General features: G+C 37.5%; 1 protein-coding gene across 7 annotated transcripts in view; it reads right to left on the bottom strand.

The window, feature by feature from the left end:
- Positions 1-25,000, bottom strand: part of tiam1a (TIAM Rac1 associated GEF 1a) — a 234,798-nt gene that overhangs the window by 185,860 nt on the left and 23,938 nt on the right. For 4 of the 7 annotated variants that reach the window (XM_061899333.1, XM_061899335.1, XM_061899334.1 and 1 more), the window contains one exon: positions 16,295-16,391. The gene's annotated coding sequence lies outside the window, so the exon portion shown is untranslated. Of the gene's footprint in view, positions 1-4,726; positions 4,856-16,294; positions 16,392-25,000 lie in introns of those variants that run through there. The other 3 variants (XM_061899332.1, XM_061899337.1, XM_061899338.1) reach the window with 1 other exon arrangement.

Genomic DNA, 25,000 nt, shown 5'->3' with positions numbered 1-25,000 from the left:
TTATTATCTCCACTTTATTTACAGTATTATCTCCACTTTATTTACAGTATTATCTCCACTTTATTTACAGTATTATCTCCACTTTATTTACAGTATTATCTCCACTTTATTTACAGTATTATCTCCACTTTATTTACAGTATTATCTCCACTTTATTTACAGTATTATCTCCACTTTATTTACAGTATTACCACCTTACTTCACACATTTACTTGCTCGGCGAGTCCTAACATGAACTTTCCTTGCAAATTTCTGAGCAGCCTGCATTTTCCTTTTGTAGCTTCTTTTTTGGATTTCCCTGCCAACTTCTGCCTCTAGTATTATATGCACATTTATTTCAAATTAATTGTTAACTGGAATCAATAATGCGACTCTTGAATTTCTGTAATTTCATTAATATATTTTCAGGTGGCTTTTTATTTTTAGAAAAAAACATTTATATTTCGCAAAGCAATACTTGGTTGATATTTAAAACAAACATGCGTATTTCGCAAGCAAATATTTTTTAGCTTACCTCATTATTAACTACCCTGTCTGCAACTGAAGTGGCTTGTTTGGGGGGATCTTGCCTCTCCATGTCTACTCCACTTGTGGATGTAAACTAAGGATGAAGTCTGTAAGGTTTGCTCACTCTCGCTTGACATCCAAAAGTACAGAAGTGGGGGGTAACGCGCTACATTTACTGCGTTACATTTGGGATAAATTGTACTTCTAAGAGTAGTTTTTATGCAACACACTTTTACTTTTACTTGAGTATATTTATAGAGAAGAAACGCTACTTTTACTACGCTCCATTTATCTACATTCAGCTCGCTACTTTTTTTTTACAGATCTGTTAATGTTTGTTTTGGGTTTCCAAAGTAGAATCTACACATGCCTGCCTTTCACCAATCACATGCAGTCACTGGTGACCTTGGACCAATCAAACAGAGCCAGGTGGTCACATGACCCGACTTAAACAAGTTGACAAACTTATTGGGGTGTTACCATTTAGTGCTCAATTGTACAGAATATGTACTGTACTGTGCAATCTACTAATACAAGTTTCAATCAATCAATTAAAAGTGTAAAGGAAAAAAGACACTTTATTTCAACCGTACTTCCCGTCAAAAGCCTAAAGACTGATCGCACAGTTCCTGTCTTCACAATAAAAGCGCCGCTCCATCGCGCCTGCGCTAACAAAATAAGAGTCTCCGAAAGCCAGCGCAAACAAGCTAGCAAGCTACGGAGTTTGCCGCCAATGTATTTCTTGTAAAGTGTATAAAAAGGAATATAGAAGCTGGACAAATAAGATGCCAAAAACCAACCACTTTCATGTGGTATTAGACAGGAAGGAGGAACTTTTTTTCTCCTCCATTTGAAAATGTGGACGTTATCAGCACTATAAGGGCATAGCTCAGTTGGTAGAGTGGCCGTGCCAGCAACTCGAGGGTTGCAGGTTCGATTCCCGCTTGTGCCATCTTAGTCACTGCCGTTGTGTCCTTGGGCAAGACACTTTACCCACCTGCTCCCAGTGCCACCCACACTGCTTTAAATGGAACTTAGATATTGGGTTTCACTATGTAAAGCGCTTTGAGTCACTTGAGAAAAGCGCTATATAAAAATACTTCACTATACTGTCAGATTCCAATCAATGCAAGTCATCAGAATCAGGTAATCCACCAACTTATATTCTTGTCTTCATGAAAGATAGGAATCTATATGTTAAACATGCATGTATATTCATTAAAACACCTTTAACATGTCAACAAAAATGGCAAAATAAATAAATATAAATTATATACTGTGTATATATATATATATATATATATATATATATATATGACATGTGTGTATGTATATATGAGGTAGATCACCTTGACTTGGTCATTTATTAAGTAATTGATTAAAGTTGAAAAACTTATTGGGGTGTTAACATTTAGTGGTCAATTGTAGGGAATATGTACTGTACTGTGCAGTCTACTAATACAAGTCTCAATCAATCAATCAATCAATCAATCAATGCCTACTGAGCCTATGGTGCTGTTTGTTTATTGTGGCTCAATGTGCCTTATTTTAATGTACTATTATTTAATATATAATATTGTTTTAGTTGCTTAAGAGATATTCCTGGCTATGAATTTGCTCATTGCTATTTTTATGTTTTTGTGCATTATTTGTTGCCGTCATCATTAAACAAACAGGTTACTCATCAGTTACTCAGTACTTGAGTAGTTTTTTCACAACATACTTTTTACTTTTACTCAAGTAAATATTTGGGTGACTACTCCTTACTTTTACTTGAGTAATACATCTGTAAAGTACCAGTACTCTTACTTGAGTACAACTTCTGGCTACTCTACCCACCTCTGCTTACTACCCACCTCTGCTTACTACCCACCTCTGCTTACTACCCACCTCTGCAAAGTAGCAGCTAGTGAAAAGTTTGTTTTCCTGGTTTCAAGTTGTTTGATAAGTTTTTGGCGTCTGGCATGTACTTCCAAAGCCTTGAAAGCTGCTGATCCATAGTCGATATTATCATGACACCACGTGGACAAAACGATGGATTTTCCAAATAAAAGTGCCGAACAAAGTGGTAAAACTTCCTTCTTCCCAACAGTATCAGTGATTTATTTGCCTTTCCATCCAGTCCCATTGAAAGTTATTTTGGACAAGTTGATCACTTTCTTTTACTGGTGAAGCGTCTTTTCTCTCGAGAAGCGACATTGTTTACATTTGGGAAATGGCGGTGATAACGTCATCATTCGTAACAGACGTCCTGATTGGTCACAAGGAACATATCCACCAATCAACTACGGCGTAATTTTATATTTCGCTGTAGTTGATTGGTCGACACTTTTTTCCCCCGAAATTAAAAAAGACGGAATTCCGACTTTAGACGGAAAAATCACATGCCTGTTTCTGACTTTTTGTTTCTCTTTTCGAAAACAGATGTGGGGGAGGGGCCTGAGGGGCAGACATCAGGGCGCCCTTTGACCCCCCCCCTCCCGGGTCACATGCACAAACCTGCTGTCAAATACCACACACACCAAGGGGGGGGCAAAGATCGACCAAGATGTCTTCACCTTGCACTCACTTTCTGCAGGTGTGGGCTTTCTCCTTTGTCCTATATTCCTTTAAGTGGTCCTATATTCCTTTAAGTGGTCCTATATTCCTTTCGATCGCCCTAAATTCTTTCAAATCATCCTATATTCCTTTAGATCGTCCTAAATTCCTTTAAATCGTCCTATAATCCTTTAAATTGTTCTATATTCCTTTAGGTGGTCTTATATTCCTTTATATCGTCCTAAATTATTTTAATTTGTCCAATATTCCTTTAGATCGTCCTAAAATTCCTTCAAATCGTCCTATATACCTTTAGATCGTCCTAAATTCCTTTAAATCGTCCTATAATCCTTTAAATTGTTCTATATTCCTTTAGGTGGTCTTATATTCCTTTATATTGTCCTAAATTATTTTAATTTGTCCAATATTCCTTTAGATCGTCCTAAATTCTTTTAAATCGTCCTAAATTCCTTTGAATCATCCTATATTCCTTTAGATTGTGCTATATTCCTTTTAGGTGGTCCTATATTCCTTTAAGTTGTCCTATATTCCTTTAGAGCTTCCTAAAATTCTTTAGATCGTCTTAAATTCCTTTAGATCATCCAAAATTCCTTTAAATCATCCTACATTCCTTTAGACAATCCTAAATTCCTTTAAATCGTCCTAAATTCCTTTAGATCGTCCTAAATTCCTTTAAATCGTCCTATATTCCTTTAGATCGTCCTATATTCCTTTAGATCATCCTAATTCCTTTAAACCATCCTATATTCCTTTATATCGTCCTGAATTACTTTATATCGTCCTATATTCTTTTAAATCATCCTAAATTCCTTTAAATCATCATACATTCCTTTAGATCGTCATATATTCCTTGAAATCGTCCTATATTCCTTTATATCGCCTGACCTCCCGCTCCAGCCTTATAGCGCCACCTGTCGCCTCATCCTGGAATACTTTTGGCCTCCTCCCTCACTCTTTACGCCGCTCTAAATACGTTCGCCTTTTTTGGAGAAAAGCCGCCCCTGATTATGGAGTCGGGGCAAGCGTGCAAAGCGACCAGGAAGAATAAATAACAAAACATTCCGCACTACTCGTATTTGCCGCTTCCTGACTTTTCGTTTCTCTCTTCAAGAACAGATGTGGGGAAGAAGGAGGCCGAGGGGCAGACATTGGGGCGCCCTTTGACCCCCCCCCCCCCTCCCGGGTCACATGCACAAACCTGCTGTCAAATACCACACACACCAAGGGGGGGGGCAAAGATCGACCAAGATGTCTTCACCTTGCACTCACTTTCTGCAGGTGTGGGCTTTCTCCTTTGTCCTATATTCCTTTAGGTGGTCCTATAATCCTTTAGGCGGTCCTAAATTCCTTTAGGTGGTCCTATATTCCTTCAGAAGGCAGCTTAAGGTGCGCAAACGGCAAGAGGCGGAGAGCATGGCTCGGTCTGGTCCCACTCAGGACATGAATGATTGATCAACGCTGTCAGCACGCTCCACTGAGCAGCCACTTTTTCTCCGGCGTGTAAATAAATGAAGGAGAAGTGGTGCACACACACACACACGCACACACACACACACACACACACACACACACACACGCTGAGTGAGTGAGTGCATCACACCACTCGGCTACATCCTTGAAAAAGGTATTTGACACAGAAAAAAAAGGCTTGCATCGGTACCTTTTGCTGCTCGGCGCTCCACAGATGGTTAGCGACACGTCCCACGCACACGCACACACATGCTGCCGCCTCGCACGCCCAAACCAGACTGAGCGCAGCAGTGTGTGTGTGTGTGTGTGTGTGTGTGTGTGTGTGGGACCGCTTGAGCCCGCCCCCTTACACACTCCTCCTTACATTCCCACCCTCCCTCCCTTCGTACGTACGTCCCTCCACCCACAGCCAGAATGTTTCCGCCAAGCCCTCGCATGTCCTGGTGCTCCCTTTAATTGCTGCTCATTGGCCTCAAGTGTGGCACACACACACACACACACACACACACACACACACACACACACACACACACACACACACACACACACACATTCGTGTAGTTCATACCTTCTTGAGACCTGAGAAAAGTGCCGATATAAAGAAGTGTATTTACAACATTAATAATATATACATACCATGCAATATATAAAAAAGCTTATGGTGAAAAATTAGTTGGAATTTCACAAGAAAAATTTGGAATTTTGGCAGGATTATAATGAAAGTCGTCATTTTACTCAACGCAAGTTAAAATTTTACAAGAAAAACGAAACAATTGTGCAGTATTATGATAAAAGTTGGAATTTTACTCAATAGCAGTCGCAATTTTACAAGAAAAGCTTACAATTTTGGCAATTTTATGACAAAAGACTACATTTTATAAGATATTTGAGCAATATTCATAACACTAATCGGAATTTCACTTGGCAAAAATTATGACAAAAGTCATGATTTTACTCAAAAAAATGTCACTGTTTTACAAAAACAGCAAAAAAATGGCAATATTGTGATAAAAGTCAGAATTTTTATGACAAATGTCACCCTCTTGCATTAAAAAGTAATCATTTTATGTAAAAAAAGTAATAATTTTACAGAAACAGAAATAATAGGAGAAATTGTTCCCAATTTTATAAGAAAAAAGTCAACACATTGTGAGAAAAAGACTGCTTTTCGTATTTTTTTTTTTTAATTTTTGGTTTGGAATTGTTTTTTAATCTTCATTATTTACTTCAAGTTATCACAGTATGTCTCTCTCTCTCTCTCTATATATATATATTTTTTTTTTTTTTTAATTATTTTATTTTATTTTTTTTTAATTAATTTTGGAAAAAAAAGGGCGTATTTCAATTTCGTACACACACTTGTTATTTCATATGTTGGCCAAAGGGGGAGCCCTTCATATTTACACACACAAAAACACCCACACACACACACACACACACACACACACACACACACACACACACACACACACACACACACACACACACACACACACACACACACACACACACACACACACATTCGTGTAGTTCATACCTTCTTGAGACCTGAGAAAAGTGCCGATATAAAGAAGTGTATTTACAACATTAATAATATATACATACTATGCAATATATAAAAAAGCTTATGGTGAAAAATGAGTTGGAATTTCACAAGAAAAATTTGGAATTTTGGCAGGATTATAATGAAAGTCGTCATTTTACTCAACGCAAGTTAAAATTTTACAAGAAAAACGAAACAATTGTGCAATATTATGATAAAAGTTGGAATTTTACTCAATAACAGTCGCAATTTTACAAGAAAAGCTTACAATTTTGGCAATTTTATGACAAAAGACTACATTTTATAAGATATTTGAGCAATATTCATAACACTAATCGGAATTTCACTTGGCAAAAATTATGACAAAAGTCATGATTTTACTCAAAAAAATGTCACTGTTTTATAAAAACAGCAAAAAATTGGCAATATTGTGATAAAAGTCAGAATTTTTATGACAAATGTCACCCTCTTACATTAAAAAGTAATCATTTTATGTAAAAAAGTAATAATTTTACAGAAACAGAAATAATATGAGAAATTGTTCCCAATTTTATAAGAAAAAAGTCAACACATTGTGAGAAAAAGACTGCTTTTTAAGTTTGGAATTGTTTTTTAATCTTCATTATTTACTTCAAGTTATTACAGTATGTCTCTCTCTCTATATATATATATATATATATATATATCAATCAATCAATCAATGTTTGCTTATATAGCCCTAAATCACTAGTGTCTCAAAGGGCTGCACAAACCACCACGACATCCTCGGTAGGCCCACATAAGGGCAAGGAAAACTCACACCCAGTGGGACATCTATATATATATATTTTTTTTTTTTTTTTTTTTTATTAATTTTGGAAAAAAAAGGGCATATTTCAATTTCGTACACACACTTGTTATTTCATATGTTGGCCAAAGGGGGAGCCCTTCATATTTACACACACACACACACACACACACACACACACACACACACACACACACACACACACACACACACACACACACACACACACACTTGTATTTAACTTCTTGAGACATCTGAATAATGCCTCCCTCTTTAGGAGCAGCCCTTCTAGAAATATAAAGAAGTGTATTTACAAATTAATAATATATACATACTATGCAATATATAAAAAAGCTTGTTTTGAAAAATGAGTTGGAATTTCATGAGAAAAAAGGTCACAGTTTCACAAGAAAAATTTGGAATTTTGGCAGGATTATAATAAAAGTCGTCATTTTACTCAACGCAAGTTAAAATTTTACAAGAAAAACGGAACATTTGTGCAACATTATGATAAAAGCTGGAATTTTTCTCAATAACAGTCGCAATTTTACAAGAAAAACTTACAATTTTGGCAATTTTATGAAAAGAGTCATAATTTTACCAGACAAAAGACTAAATTTTATAAGAAAATTGAGCAATATTCATAACACTAATGGGAATTCCACTTGGCAAAAATTATGACAAAGTCATGATTTTACTCAAAAAAATGTCCCTGTTTTACAAGAACAGCAAAAAAAAATGATGATATTGTGATTAAAAAGTAATCATTTTATGTAATAAAAGTAATAATTTTACAAGAAAATGTTGCTATTTTACAGAAACAGAAATAATATGAGAAATTGTTCTCAATTTTATAAGAAAAAAGTCAACACTTTGTGAGAAAAAGACTGGTTTTCGTAATTTTTTTTTAAATTTTTGGTTTGGAATTGTTTTTTAATCTTCATTATTTACTTCAAGTTATTACAGTATGTCTCTCTCTCTCTCTCTATATATATATATATATATATATATATATATATATATTTTATTTTTATTTTTTAAATTAATATTGGAAAAAAAAGGGCGTGTTTCAATTTCGTACACACACTTGTTATTTCATATGTTGGCCAAAGGGGGAGCCCTTCATATTTACACACACAAAAACACCCACACACACACACACACACACACACACACACACACACACATACACACACACACACACACACACACACACACACACACACACACACACACACACTTGTATTTAACTTCTTGAGACGTCTGAATAATGCCTCCCTCTTTAGGAGCAGCCCTTCTAGAAATATAAAGAAGTGTATTTACAACATTAATAATATATACATACTATGCAAAAGTACAAAAGCTTGTTTTGAAAAATTAGTTGGAATTTCATGAGAAAAAAGGTCACAGTTTCACAAGAAAAATTTGGAATTTTGGCAGGATTATAATAAAAGTCGTCATTTTACTCAACGCAAGTTAAAATTTTACAAGAAAAACGGAACATTTGTGCAACATTATGATAAAAGCTGGAATTTTACTCAATAACAGTCGCAATTTTACAAGAAAAACGTACAATTTTGGCAATTTTATGAAGAGAGTCATAATTTTACCAGACAAAAGACTAAATTTTATAAGAAAATTGAGCAATATTCATAACACTAATGGGAATTCCACTTGGCAAAAATTATGACAAAGTCATGATTTTACTCCAAAAAATGTCCCTGTTTTACAAGAACAGCAAAAAAAAAAAATGATAATATTGTGATCAGAAAGTAATCATTTTATGTAAAAAAGTAATACATTTACAAGAAAATGTTGCTATTTTACAGAAACAGAAATAATATGAGAAATTGTTCTCAATTTTATAAGAAAAAAGTCAACACTTTGTGAGGAAAAAGACTGCTTTTCGTAAATTTTTGGTTTGGAATTGTTTTTTAATCTTCATTATTTACTTCAATTTATTACAGTATGTCTCTCTCTCTCTCTCTATATATATATATATATATATATATATATATATATATATATATACACATATATATATATATAATTTTTAAAAAAATTAAATTTAGAAAAAAAAGGGCGTATTTCAATTTCGTACACATACTTGTTATTTCATATGTTGGCCACAGGGGGAGCCCTTCATATTTACACACACAAACACACACACACACACACACACACACACTTGTATTTAACTTCTTGAGACTTCTGAATAATGCCTCCCTCTATAGGAGCAGCCCTTCTAGAAATATAAAGAAGTGTATTTACAACATTAATAATATATACATACTATGCAAATATAAAAAAGCTTGTTGTGAAAAATGAGTTGGAATTTTACAAGAAAAAAAGTCAGTTTCACAAAAAAAAAATTGAATTTTGGCAGGATTACAATAAAAGTCGTCATTTTACTCAACGCAAGTTAAAATGTTACAAGAAAAATGGAACATTTGTGCAACATTATGATAAAAGTTGGAATTTTACTCAATAACAGTCGCAATTTTACAAGAAAAACTTACAATTTTGGCACTTTTGTGAAAAGAGTCATAATTTCACCCGACAAAAGACTACATTTTATTAGAAAACATAAAAAAATGGCCAATATTATAATAATAATAGGAATTTCACCTGGCAAAATTTATGACAAAAGTCATCATTTCGTTCAAATTTTTTTACTGTTTTACAAGAACAACAAAAAAAATTGGCAATATTGTGATAAATCTGATTTTTATACGACAAACGTCAACATTTTGCAATTAAAATGTAATAATTTTACATAAAAAAGTAATAATTTTACAAGAAAACATTGCAATATTACAGAAACAGAAAGAATATGAGAAATTGTTCACACCTCCTCATATGGAAGATACTTTTCCTTCATGTCTCAAGAAGGGTAGAAATGCAAGAACAGACACACACACACACACACACACACACACACACACACACACACACACACACACACACACACACGGCACAGCAAGCAGAGGCATGTGGCAACACGTGCAGAGTTGTGCATGAATGAACATTGGATAGCCAAACTCTTCCCAATGAAGGATAACAAATCAAAGCATGCGGGGGCCATTTTGGTGCTTTTTTTTTTTAATTTTTTTTATTTTTTATTTTTTTTTACCTTTAAGACTCAACTGAAATTTGCTCCCGGGGACCCTGAGGGGTCTCAGTCATAAATATGTTCAAAATAAGTTTTTGGGGGGGTTTTTTCAACGCTTAAATCTCTGGATCAACTTCAGGTCTATCGGTCCATATAAAAAAAAAAAGTTAAATGTTTTTTTTGCCATGTTTATAAAAATAAAAAATAAACACTAAATATGCACAAATGTCCACTCAAAATGATGTCAAAGTGTAATATTTGATGTGAAGTAATTGGAGACTTAAAAATGTCAATAATTCATAACAACATTGATTTTGATGCATTATTATTTTTGAGCAATGGCCGTTTCAAACAAGTCCCACTAAAGTTTTGGGGGATCCAAAATGAGCCACAACGCTCATAAAAGTGTTAAAAACATTTTTTTTTTTTTTTTTTTACTTTTAAAGGGGAACATTATCACAATTTCAAAAGGGTTAAAAACAAAAATCAGTTCCCAGTGGCTTGTTGTATTTTTCGATTTTTAAAAAAAATTTTAACGGTCCCGGAATATCCTTAAATAAAGCTTTACAGTGCTTGATTTTCGCTATTTGCGATGCGACTATCCATTTCCCTGTGACGTCATACAGGGCTGCCAATACAAACAACATGGCGGTTACCACAGCAAGATGTAGCGACATTAGCTCGGATTCAGACTCGGATTTCAGCGGCTTAAGCGATTCAACAGATTACGCATGTATTGAAACAGATGGTCGGAGTATGGAGGCAGATAGCGAAAACGAAATTGAAGAAGAAATTGAAGCTATTGAGCGAATAGCTATTGACGCTATTCGGCCTTAGCGTGGGTGTACCTAATGAAGTGGCCCATAGCATGGCTGCCTTATTAGCATCGCCAGTAAAATGTGCGGACCAAACGATCAGGACTTTCGCATCTTGTGACACTGGAGCAACTTAAATCCGTCGATTGGTAAGTGTTTGTTTCACATTAAATGTGGGTATCTAGTTTCAAATGTACATACAGCCAGCGTAAATAGCATGTTAGCATCGATTAGCTGGCAGTTACGACGCGACCAAATATGTCTGATTAGCACATAAGTCAACAACATCAACAAAACTCACCTTTGTGATTTAGTTGACTTAATGGTTGCAAATGCATCTGCAGGTTATCCATACATCTCTGTGCCATGTCTGTCTTAGCATCGCCACTCAAATGTGAAGACACTCTGGTACATTCAATGGGGGTCTGGCGGCAGACACTTTGGCATCTTGGGGCCAGTGGTGCAACTTGAATCCCTCCCTGTTAGTGTTGTTACACCCTCCGACAACACACCCACCAGGCATGATGTCTCCAAGGTTCCAAAAAATAGTCGAAAAAACGGAAAATAACAGAACTGAGACCCGGTGTTTGTAATGTGAAAATGAAAATGGTGGGTGTGTTACCTCGGTGACGTCACATTCTGACGTCATCGCTACAAGACCGATAAACAGAAAGGCGTTTAATTTGCCAAAATTCACCCATTTAGAGTTCGGAAATCGGTTAAAAAAATAGATGGTCTTTTTTCTGCACCATCAAGGTATATATTGACACTTACATAGGTCTGCTGATAATGTTCCCCTTAACACTGAATGTGAAGTAATCGGAGACAATTTCAATAATTCATAACAACATTGATTTTGATTCATTATTATTTTTTAAGCAATGACAGTTGTAAGAAAAAATATCACACTAAGATTCCTGGGAACCCAAAAGGGTCCCACTTATAAAAGTGTTAAAAATAAGTCATACATTTTTTTTGATTTTCCTTTCAACGCTGAAATCTTTTGATCACCTTCAAAAGTATCCTTCAAATAAACATCCATCCATTTACCACCGCTTGTCCCGTTTCGGGGTGGCGAGGGGTACTGTAGCCTATATTATTTTTATTAGTTTCTTATTTTTTTAATGCCCTTTTTGTCATAGAAAACCCACAAAATATGCGATATTGTTGTTCAAAAACATTTTAAAGTGGAATGTTTGATGTGAAGTAATTAGGTCTGGGCTCTCCTGAGTGACGCCGTCGTTATGCTGGAAGATGTTTGAGGTTGCGAGCGTGGGCAAAAGGGCGGTGATGTAACATCTGGCTGATCTTCATCCTGGCTGACACCAGGCTGCCATGGAACAGTTCTGGGGAGCCAACATGGCCGTGCAAAGGGCAGGGGAACAAACAGAAAGGACTAAAAGGACTTGACGCAGGCCTCGGCGTGAGGTTGGGGGGCGGGGCCACACCGCGGCTCAACCGGCGTAATTACTCCCAGGATGTTTTTGTTTATGTTGCGCGTACATCTCAGCCCCCGCGGGGGTCCGACCAGGATGGAGCGAGGATTACATGGCCCGTTCCCACAGTGCTACCCCTAACCATCTGCCCCTGATGCAATTATCCCAGCAGCACTTGGTGGATTCATGGCGGTGACGCTTGGGAGGAAACGCTTTGGCGTAAAAGTAAGGCTCCACTTTTCCAAAACGCGCTAGCTGGACGCTAATTGGATTTGCCATAGACAGGCTACTAATAGTATTAGCATTTTTACATCGCAATTTCCACACCTCCATGTTCTGTGAGGAAAACTACGACTAAAATAAATGTTGCAATCTAACGGCTGACGTGTAAAAAGCACAATACTTACAGTACCAACACTTTGTAGGGCGCAACATAACACAGTCAGCTTCGTGGATTACACAACGTTTGTAGACAGCCTTCAAGAATAATGTCATCCAATGTCTTGGAAGTGCAATGCAGTGCGCTAGCTTGATGCTAACTTACATTGGATAAGCCATTGACAGGCTACTATTAGCATTAGTGATTTTACATGGCAATTTCAACACCTCCATATTTGGTCATGAAAACTAGGACTAAGATAAATGTTACAATCCGACAGCTGGTGGGTAATAAGCACAATATTTACTGTACTAACACTTTGTAGGGCGCAACATAACACATTCAGCTTCATGGAAAAAGCCACTTTCTCGTTAGACAACGTTTATAGACAGCCTTTAGAATAATGTCATCTAATGTCTTGGAAGTGTAATACAGTGCGCTAGTTTGAGGCTAATTTACATTGGATAAGCCCTAGACAGGCTACCATTAGCGTTAGCACTTTGACATAGCGATTTCAACACCTCAATGTTTGGTCGTGAAAACTACAACTAAGATGAATCTTACAATCCGACAGCTGGTGTAAAATAAGCACAATATTTACTGGACTAACACTTTGTAGGGCGCAACATAACAGTCAACTTCATGGAAAAAGCTACTTCTTGGTTGGGCAACGTTTATAGACAGCCTTTAGAATAATGTCATCTAATGTCTTGGAAGTGCAATACAGTGCACTAGCTTGATGCTAATTCACAATGGATAAGCCATAGACAGGCTACTATTAGCATTAGCGGTTTTACATGGCGATTTAAACACCTTCATATTTGGTCATGAAAACTACAACTAAGACAAATGTTACAATCCGAGAGCTGGTGTGTAATAAGCACACTACTTACTGTACTAAAACTTTGTAGGGCGCAACATAACATATTCACTTTCATGCAAAAAGCTACTTCCTGGTTAGACAACATTTATAGACAGCCTTTAGAATAATGTCATCTAATGTCTTGGAAGTGCAATACAGTGCGCTAGCTTGATGCTAATTTACATTGGATAGGCCATAGACGGGCTACTATTAGCATTAGCGATTTTGCATGGCAATTTCAACACGTCCATATTTGCTCATGAAAACTACAACTAAGATAAATGTTACGATCAAACAGCTGGTGTGTAATAAGCACAATACTCACTGTACTAAAACTTTGTAGGGCGCAACATAACATATTCACTTTCATGCAAAAAGCTACTTCCTGGTTAGACAACATTTATAGACAGCCTTTAGAATAATGTCATCTAATGTATTGGAAGTGCAATACAGTGCGCTAGCTTGATGCTAATTTACATTGGATAGGCCATAGACGGGCTACTATTAGCATTAGCGATTTTGCATGGCAATTTCAACACGTCCATATTTGCTCATGAAAACTACAACTAAGATGAATGTTACGATCAAACAGCTGGTTTGTAATAAGCACAATACTTACTGTGCTAAAACTTGGTAGGGCGCAACATAACATATTCACTTTCATGCAAAAAGCTACTTCCTGGTTGGACAATATTTATAGACAGCCTTTAGAATAATGTCATCTAATGTCTTGGAAGTGCAATACAGTGCGCTAGCTTGATGCTAATTTACATTGGATAGGCCATAGACGGGCTACTATTAGCATTAGCGATTTTGCATGGCAATTTCAACACGTCCATATTTGCTCATGAAAACTACAACTAAAATGAATGTTACGATCAAACAGCTGGTATGTAATAAGCACAATACTTACTGTACTAAAACTTTGTAGGGCGCAACATAACACAGGCAACTTCATGGAAAAAGCTACTTCCTGGTTCGATGACAAACATAGAGAGCCTTTAAAGTAATGGCATCTAAAGGCTTAGAAGTGCAATATAGTGCGCTAGCCTGATGCTAATTTACATTGGATAAGCCATAGACAGGCTACTATTAGCATTAGCCATTTGCCATGGCGAGTTCAACACCTCCATATTCGGTCATGAAAACTACGACTAAGATGAATGTTGCCATCAAACAGCTGGTGGGTAATAAGCACATTGTTCAGAGTATAAACACTTTGTAGGGCGCAACATGGAAAAAGCTACTTGGATGTGCTTCTGTCACCGGTAGAAATGTCAACACCTCCATATTTGGTCATGAAAACTATGACTAAGATAAATGTTACGATCCAACAGCTGGCGTGTAGCAAGTACAATACTTACCTTACCAACACTTTGTAGGGCGCAACATAAAACATTCAGCTTCATGGAAAAATGTACACCTCCAAATTTTGTAAGGAAAACTACAACTAAGATGAATGCGACCATCCAACAGCTGGTGTGTAATAAGCACAATGTTTAGAGTATAAACACTTTGTAGGGAGCAACATGGAAAAAGCTACTTCCTGATTAGACCACATGCATAAATATCCTTTACAGTATTGCCATCTAATGTCTTGGAAGTGCAACTGCATGGAAAAAGAGACAACAGGGTATCTGCAGGTTTCAGCAAGTCAAATTTAAGACTTTTTAAGACCTTTTTAACGCCACCTTGAATGAAATTTAAGACCGAAAAAATTATAAAAAAATCTATAAATATTAGCGATGGTTGGGGATCCCACTGTTCTACAACCTCAGTCAAGTTTACTTTTTGTATGTTGATTAATAAACAAACTGATAAGCACCACTCTGACAAACAGCTTATCAAACATCTTGCGAGATCTGAAAACTTTGACATCCAAAACCAACAAACCAACACCAACGCCAGTAAAAACATAATAACCCAGGTGAGAGTAAAAATAAATGACACTTGCTCAATAAAAGTGCTAAACAGTACTATAAGACCAACAACAAAACACTGAACACACACTCAAATGAGCCTCAGTTGAGCTTCAGCTGGCTGTTCTCATGCCTCCATTTGTGTCAGCTCACTTCTTTGTTCTTTGTATCTCTTCAAGAGATACAAAGAACAAAATGAGTGAGCTGAAATCACTCACTTTTACTCAAAGACGTGCCCCGAAAAAAAAAAGAAAAAAAAACTGTCCGGACAATTTAAGACCATTGAGTACTGAATTTAAGACCATTTTAGGAATTTCTAATGAATTTAATACTTTTTAAGGCCTTCATTTTAGATACATGAATTTAAGACTTTTTGAGACTTTTTTTCTTGCGATCCGCGGCACGCTTGTCATGTAGAGTCCTGAGTTTGTTTGTGTACTTCCTGATTTGTGTTTTGTTACCACGGCGACTTGATTTGTTCACCTGCTTATTTGCACACCTGTTGTCATCAGAGACTCTATATAATCTGCCCTGGCCTGGCATCGTAATGTTTGCTTCCACGCAACCAGTGACGTTTGTATTTTCATGTTTGGACTCGATAGCCTCCTCACTTAGCCGCTTTGTCTCATGTTCTATATTCACTAATGCTACCCTGATTAGCCGCCTTTTGTTCCCCTAGCTCTTATGCTAACTAGCCTTTTGTTTTTGTCTTTTGGTACTCAGTGTTTTTGTTATTTGTCTGTTTGTTAGTTAAATAAATCACCATCTCTTACCTCTATTTGTCTGTTTGTTAGTTAAATAAATCACCATCTCTTACCTCTATTTGTCTGTTTGTTAGTTAAATAAATCACCATCTCTTACCTCTATTTGTCTGTTTGTTAGTTAAATAAATCACCATCTCTTACCTCCACGCCGTGTCCGCTGCCCGACTGCATCCTGGAAGAGCACCATTGGCACCAAGATGCCACCGAGACGTCACATTTTTAAGGATCCGCGGATACCCTGGATAATCATAGGAGATATGAGAACAGGACAGCACAAGTATCATAACCAGCTCATTTTTTTAAAATGTTACATTAGAAAATACAATTATCACCAAACAATTAAAGGGGAACATTATCAGCAGACCTATGTAAGCGTCAATATATACCTTGATGGTGCAGAAAAAAGACCATCTATTTTTTTAACCGATTTCCGAACTCTAAATGGGTGAATTTTGGCGAATTAAACGCCTTTCTGTTTATCGCGCTGGAGGCGATGACGTCAGAATGTGACGTCACCGAGGTAACACACCCACCATTTTCATTTTCAACACATTACAAACACCGGGTCTCAGCTCTGTTATTTTCCGTTTTTTTGGACTATTTTTTGGAACCTTGGAGACATCATGCCTGGTGGGTGTGTTGTCGGAGGGTGTAACAACACTAACAGGGAGGGATTCAAGTTGCACCACTGGCCCCAAGATGCCAAAGTGTCTGCCGCCAGACCCCCATTGAATGTGCCAGAGTGTCTCCACATTTGACCGGCGATACTAAAGCAGACATGGCACAGAGATGTATGGATAACCTGCAGATGCATTTGCAACGATAGTCAACGAAATCACAAAGATGAGTTTTGTTGATGTTGATTGCCAGCTAATCGATGGTAACATGCTACGCTAATCAATATTAACATGCTATGCTAATCGAAGCTAACATGCTATTTACCAGCGGTGCTAAAGCAGACATGGCACAGAGATGTATGGATAACCTGCAGATGCATTTGCAACGATAAAGTCAACGAAATCACAAAGGTAGTTTTCTTGATGTTGACTGCCAGCTAATCGATGCTAACATGCTACGCTAATCGATGCTAACATGCTATTTACCGGCGGTGCTAAAGCAGACATGGCACAGAGATGTATGGATAACCTGCAGATGCATTTGCAACTATATTACGTTTCCTTCCACCCACATTTAATGCGAAAAAAACACCAAGTTAAGTTGCTCCCGTGTCAAAAGATACGAAAGTCCTGATCGTTTGGTCCGCACATTTTACCGGCGATGCTAACACAGCTATTCGGCCATGCTATGACTATGAATAGCGTCAATAGCTTCAGTTTCTTCTTCAATATTTTCATACTCCAACCATCTGTTTCAATACATGTGTAATCTGTTAAATCGCTTAAGTCGCTGAAATCCGAGTCTGAATCCGAGCTAATGTCGCTATATCTTGCTGTGGTATTCCCATTGTTTGTTTACATTGGCAGCACTGTGTGACGTCACAGGGAAATGGCCAGTGTCTTCGCAGAGAGCCAAAATAAGGCACTTTAAAGCTTTATTCCGGGGATTGTTTTATTCCGGGGCCGGTAAAATTTAGAAAAAAACTTCAAAAAATACAACAAGCCACTGGGAACTGATTTTTATTGTTTTTAACCCTTTTGAAATTGTGATAATGTTCCCCTTTAACATTTATCAACACACACAAAAGTACCATTACCGATTTCCAGGGACCGGGAATTGGTACCGTATCGGTTCAAGTGTGAACTCAGCATCAAGGGTTGGAATTGGGGGGATTGAATCACCAAATATGACTCCCGGGCGCGGCCGCCGCTACTGCTCACTGCTCCCCTCACCTCCCAGGGGGTGATCAAGGGGGAGGGGTCAAATGCAGAGAATAATTCCGCCACACATATTGTGTGTGCGAGACAAACATTGATTGGTACTTTAACTTTTAACTTTAACGGTAGGTAGTTCAACAACCCGGGCACACCTGAGACGGCTCGCCCGGCGCCGCTCGCCACACCAATTCCACTTATCTCGGCGTGCGGCAGGGGTGTGACGCGGCCTTCCGCCCGGCACATCACAGCGAGACATACCAACAAAAGGAAACACAATGAGGTCGCCCCGGTCCTCCGCCGAGCCCGCGGATAAAACCCTAATCAGCAGCCAGGCCAGTACGTTGAATGAATAATGATGCATCACACACACACACACACACACACACACACACACACACACACACACACACACACACACACGCGCTCATCCCTGTCCGGCCAACTTATATTTTGCATTAGCGTGGAAGACCACCGAGCACCTAATAATGCTGACCGCGGGAAAACCGCTCCCATTCCCGATGATGATGCAACCGCCTGCAGGTCAAAGTTCAGGTGTGCAGGTAGGGAGGGGGGGGGGACCCTCCTCCCCTTCCCCGCTGATAAAACCAGACCTATTTTGCGAGCGTCTATAAATAATACAATCTAATTTTTTTCTTTTAATTGCAACATTTAAAAAGGAGCTGATTATAACGTATATCTTCTTTTATGGTCATGTCTCTGAGAAGTAGCTTTTTTTTTTTTCAAATGTATGAAGCTGAAAAAATATGTTTTTCTTTTGAATATGATTTGTGCAGAAGGACAAACATGACACAAACTTTCCTAAATGTTACAAAGTCCAGTGTTTAATATTTGTGTTCATGCTTACCTGACGAGAGTATTAAGCCAGCGCCGTTTTGTCCGACTAATTTCACCGGTCCTTGAACTCACCGTAGTTTGTTTACATTAGGGATGTCCAAAGTGCGGCCCGGGGGCCATTTTTAACGGCCCCACGGCACATTTTAAAAATACTGTGGAAAAAATGTAAAACATAAAAAGTGGTTTGAAAGAGCAAATGGTTGAAATGTAAGAAGAAAATGTTGCAATGCTTACTCTTAGAACACAAAGCTGCCAGGCAGGCTGTTTCTTTCTTTAAAAAATAATAATGAATCAAAATCAATGTCATTTTGAAATATTGACCTATTCAAGGCTTCGATTACGTCACATTAAATATTCCACTTTGAGATATTTTTGGGGGAAAATGTTGCATAATTTGTGGTTTTCAATCAATCAATCAATCAATGTTTATTTATATAGCCCCAAATCACAAATGTCTCAAAGGACTGCACAACTCATTACGACTACAACATCCTCGGAAGAACCCAACTGAGCTGTTTTTTTTTTTTAAAGAAGGGCCTGAAATAAAATCAAACTGTCATGATCGGCTGCTCGGATCATGACATATTCTGGTTTTGTTCTGCTTTTGTATCACATCCTGTTTGGTATTTGTCTTCCTTAGTTCCTGGTGGCACTTCAAGTTTGTTTCCGTTGCCATAGCCAACAATTAGTGTCACCTGCATCTTGTTTTTCACGTGCACCTGCCTCGTGATTATCACCGTTATTTAAGCCTGCCCTCTCTGTTCATTTGACCTCGCATTCTAGTTTCTGTTCCGTGCAATAGGTGACAACGCTGTTTCCCAATCGTGGTAAAGAAAACTATTTTGTGTACTTGTTAGCTTCCACGCTATTCCTTTCTTTATGACCTAGCTCACATGCTAGCGTTTTTAGTTCCTTATATCTCCCATGCTAGTTCTGTTTGTTTTGTCTTTAGTGCCTTGTGCAAGTCTTTCTGCTCTTAGTTTGTTTTGTTAGTGTGAATAAATCTTCATTTCTTACCTTCAGGCTGTGTCCAAGTCCGACTACATATTTGAGAGAACGAACCCACACCACGATGCAAGCTAAGCGTCACACAAACAAAACATAAACAACAATAAAACTTAAAATTGACGGATATATCTGAAGTTGATCTCAATATTATTGTGCTAAAAGTAAGCAGTAAAAAAAATGTATAATTTATTTTTTGACACTTTAATAAGTAGGACACTTTTGGATCCCCAATTATTTTAGTGCGATTTGTTTTTAAGTGTCTTTGCTCAAAAAATAATAATGAATCAAAATCCAAAATTTAGGCTCCAATTATTATATAATCTCAAATGTTCCACCTAAAAAAGTTGTTGGGTAAAAATATTGCATATTTAGTTTTTTTTCCCATTTTTTTTCCCCTAATATTGATCTAGAGATGTAAAACTTGAATAATAATAAAAAATAATAATACTGAATAAATGGTCCCTAGTGTGTGAATGTTGTCTGTCTATCTGTGTTGGCCCTGCGATGAGGTGGCGACTTGTCTAGGGTGTATCCCGCCTTCCGCCCGATTGTAGCTGAGAAAGGCGCCAGCGCCCCCCGCGACCCCAAAAGGGAATAAGCGGTAGAAAATGGATGGATGGATGGACACATTTTTTATATTTTTTGTGGATCAAAACCCTTTGGGGTCCCTGGGATCATAACTGAGTGGAGGCCTAAATGTATATTTTTTATACATACATTGTATTGTTTTTTCAAATAAAAATGATGAAAATGGCCCCCGCTTGCTCTGATTTTTCAATGCGCGGCCCTCAGTGGAAAAAGTTTGGACACCCCTGGTTTACATGGACAACTTTCTCAGACGCTGCCACAAAAAAATTGTCTTTTATGCCACTCCTCCTCCTTCTCACTTTGTCCACCAAACATTTTATACTGTGCTTGCTGATGATATGAGTGGCATGCAAACTAGGCAGCTAATCGATGCTAACATGCTATTTAGGCTAGCTGTATGCACATATTGCATCATCATGCCTCGTTTGTAGGTATATTTCATTTCCTTTACTTACGTCCTCTGTGTATTTAATGTCTCATGTATGTAATATTGGCTGAATTTCTGATAGATGTTTGTGCGCCATGTTGTTCCAGACCACAGCAAACGTTGCCCAGCATGCAAAGATTGTATTAAATCCATTAGAAGAAAATGTTTTCCTTTAACTTGGACACACACAAGACGGTCATTTCCAGGAGTTGCCTCATCCTCTGAGAAGTTTTACTAATTTTTTCCCATGTTGTAAAAATTTGTAAAATAAATATTACATTTCAACATTTGCATCAGCCTACAACACAGTCATTTAGATAGTAGGCTAAAATATAATATAATATAACTAATATAGACACCTACATCATCTGTTGTCTTCATTAAAACACTTATAGAATACTTTTAAAGTCATTTTGATAGTAGGCTAATATAGACACTTACATCATATGTTGTCTTCATTATAACACTTATATAAGACTTTTAAAGTCATGTTGATAGTAGGCTAATATAGACACTTACATCATGTGTTGTCTTCATTATAACACTTATATAAGACTTTTAAAGTCATTTTGATAGTAGGCTAATACAGTCACTTACTGTGCAATGTCTGCTCTCAAAGGGATAGAGACTAACGGGATGTTTATATCTTCCCGTTTCAATGAACAATTCATCATAATCCTCACAAAAGGTAAAAAAAAAAAAAAAAAAGATGTCCTGCGTTTCTCGCCATCTCCGGGTCTAAATTGGATGTCAAAGTTCACCAACTTGTAGGTTTTATGTCCACAACTTTCTACTATCCAGGTGAGAGGCCTGATTTATAATCTAGAATTAACTTTCACTAACTTGGAGGTGATGTAGCAGCTCAATATGTAATATTAATATAATGGATATATAATTATTATAATTGGATACTGCGTTGATTCCTTTCAGGTACTCCGGCTTCCTCCCACCTCCACAGTCATGCACCTGGGGATAGGCCCCTCCCACCTCCAGTCATGCACCCGGGGATAGGCCCCTCCCACCTCCAAAGACATGCACCTGAGGATAGGCCCCTCCCACCTCCAAAGACATGCACCTGTTCATCTAGTGGGCAATATGAGTAAATCAACATTTAGTTATATGACACAATCCAAACAACCTTCCCTAATCATGGTGCAAAAAAAAAGGTCATCGTAGTTTGGACACTCCTTTTTTTTTCCACAAACACAAAACATGGAGACTTGCCGAGGCTGCTAAGTCACTTGGCAATGGCGCACAGGACCCCCGCGGACCCCCTGGAGAGGCGTGTGTAGTGATTGATGTGAGCCCATCAGCCAACATTTACTATTGCCGTGACATACGGCACGTAGAGTCCAAGGCCACCTGGATTTACGAGCGCGTTGTTGTCGCCACAAATGAGCCCGTTAGTCAATTTGGGGGGAGGGGGGGGGGGTGACACTTGGCAAATATAGCCAGCAATTCTTAGCGGAGAGCAGCGGCTGAACAGTAAAACTCTTTCAAAGAACCGAATCACCATCCAGGATTGTCCAGGAATTCCAGGTTTTCCAAAGCCCTATTTCCACCCTTTTTTAAGTCGACTAGTCCTTCCACATTTTTTGAACACATTTCAACCCTTCCACCGTCCAAACATTCCTCTTAATCAGGACAAAAAACACGTTTGTTTTTCGAACTGAAAGAATCCAGTTTTTCCCAAAATCCCGTAATACCATTTCTCAATTCAACATGTTACTAGTTCAACGTCTCTCGACCGATTTGAAACATTCCAACACCAACCCTTTTAACTCATTCTGACCATTCAAGTTTTTTACCTTTTTTTTTTAAATATTTCCGCTCTTTCCAAAATTTCCACATTTTGGGGAAATTCCAATTAAAATCAACGGGACATTGTTCAAAGTTCCACAACTCCCACATTTTTCAACCGATTTAAACCATTCTACCTTCAACACGTTCCACATCCTGGAAATTTAAACTAACCTTTTTCCAAGTTCAAAAAAATTCCAGTATTGTCCAGAATTCCTGGTTTTCCAAAGCCTTATTTCCACCCCTTTTTTCTGGCGACTACTTCTTCCACATTTTTCAACGCATTTCAACTGTTCCACCGTCCAAACATTCCTCTTAATCAGGACAAAAAACACATTTATTTTTCGAACTGGAAAAATTCCTGTTTTTCGCGAAATTCCAGGAATTCCGTAATACCCTTTCTCAATTCAACATGTTAGTACTTCAACATTTCTCGACTGATTTGAAAAATTCCAACACCAACTATTTCAACTCACTCAGACCCTTCATGGTTTTTACCATTTTCAAAAAAAACAATTTTGCTTTTCCCAAAATTACAAATTTTGGGGGAAATTCCAATTGAAATCAATGGAACGTTCTTCAAAGTTCCACAACTCCCACATTTTTCATCCGATTCAAACTGTTCCAACTTCAAAATATTCAGCCTGTTTGGGAATTGTGTGCTCTACTTCAACAATTAATTTTTCCCCCCAGAATTACTGTCTTGTTACCGTCTTGTTACCACCTGGTTACGTCTTGTTACCATCTTTTAACCACCTTCTTGCCATTTAATTTTTTACCATCTTGTCACAATTTTGTTACCATCCTGTTACCGTCCTGTTACCATCTTGTTACCGACTTGTTACCATCTTGTTACGTCTTGTTACCGTCTTGTTACCATCTTGTTACGTCTTGTTACTGTCTTGTTTCCATCTTGTTACCTCTTGTTACCGTCTTGTTACGTCTTGTTACGTCTTGTTACGTCTTGTTACCGTCTTGTTACAATTTAATTTTTTTACCATATTGTTACCGTCTTGTTACCGTCTTGTTACCATCTTGTTACCGTCTTTTTACGATCTTGTTACTGTCTTGTTACCATCTTGTCACGTCTTGTAACCATCTTGTTACAATTTAATTTTTTTACCATATTGTTACCGTCTTGTTACCGTCTTGTTACCATCTTGTTACCTTCTTTTTACGATCTTGTTACTGTCTTGTTACCATCTTGTCACGTCTTGTAACCATCTTGTTACAATTTAATTTTTTTACCATATTGTTACCGTCTTGTTACCGTCTTGTTACCGTCTTGTTACCGTCTTGTTACTGTCTTGTTACTGTCTTGTTACCATCTTGTCACGTCTTGTAACCATCTTGTCACCGTCTTGTTACTGTTTTGTACCATCTTGTTACCGTCTTGTTACCCTCTTGTTACCGTCTTTTTACGATCTTGTTACTGTCTTGTTACCATCTTGTCACGTCTTGTAACCATCTTGTTACAATTTAATTTTTTTACCATATTGTTACCGTCTTGTTACCGTCTTGTTACCGTCTTGTTACGATCTTGTTACTGTCTTGTTACCATCTTGTCACGTCTTGTAACCATCTTGTCACCGTCTTGTTACTGTTTTGTACCATCTTGTTACCGTCTTGTTACTGTCTTGTACCGTCTTGTTACCATCTTGTTACCGTCTTGTTAGCGTCTTGTTACCGTCTTGTTACTGTCTTGTACCATCTTGTTACCATCTTGTTACCATCTTGTTATCATCTTTCAACCACCTTCTTGCCATTTAATTTTTTACCATCTTGTTACCGTCTTGTTACTGTCTTGTTGCCGTCCTGTTACCGTCTTGTTACCGTCCTGTTACCGTCTTGTTACCTAATTTAGTTTTACATTTTTATTATTTATATTTTATTCTCATTTTTGATTTTTTTTTTTTCAAATAATTTTATAAAAATACATACAATTTTTTTTTATTTTATTATATAATATTTTAATAGAATCATAAATTTAGATCAGGACTGGTTGTTGTGGGTTTGTGAAGGCCCTTTGAGGCACTGGTGATGAAGGGTTATTTAAATAAAACTCGATTGATAAACAGACAACCTGCATGCATAAATCTCTTTTTTTTTACAGTTTTCCCCCTTCAAGCACATAATGAAATGCAGCAGCTGTTTTTTTCTTTTCGTCGCAAACATTATCCTGACACGGCAGTGCACTCTCTCAAAGAGCAAGGTCATACAACACGTCTGCAGCCTGCAGCGACTTATGAATATTCATGAGGGACCTGCTTACCTCATTAGGAGCCTCCGCTAACCAGGAACGCTGCAATCAAACCAGCACAGGACTAACAAGAG

This window comes from Nerophis ophidion, linkage group LG04 (genome assembly GCF_033978795.1).
Source record: "Nerophis ophidion isolate RoL-2023_Sa linkage group LG04, RoL_Noph_v1.0, whole genome shotgun sequence".
Taxonomy (NCBI): domain Eukaryota; kingdom Metazoa; phylum Chordata; class Actinopteri; order Syngnathiformes; family Syngnathidae; genus Nerophis; species Nerophis ophidion.
The sequence above is the reverse complement of the archived record's forward strand: the minus strand, read 5'-3'. Positions and strand labels throughout refer to the sequence as shown.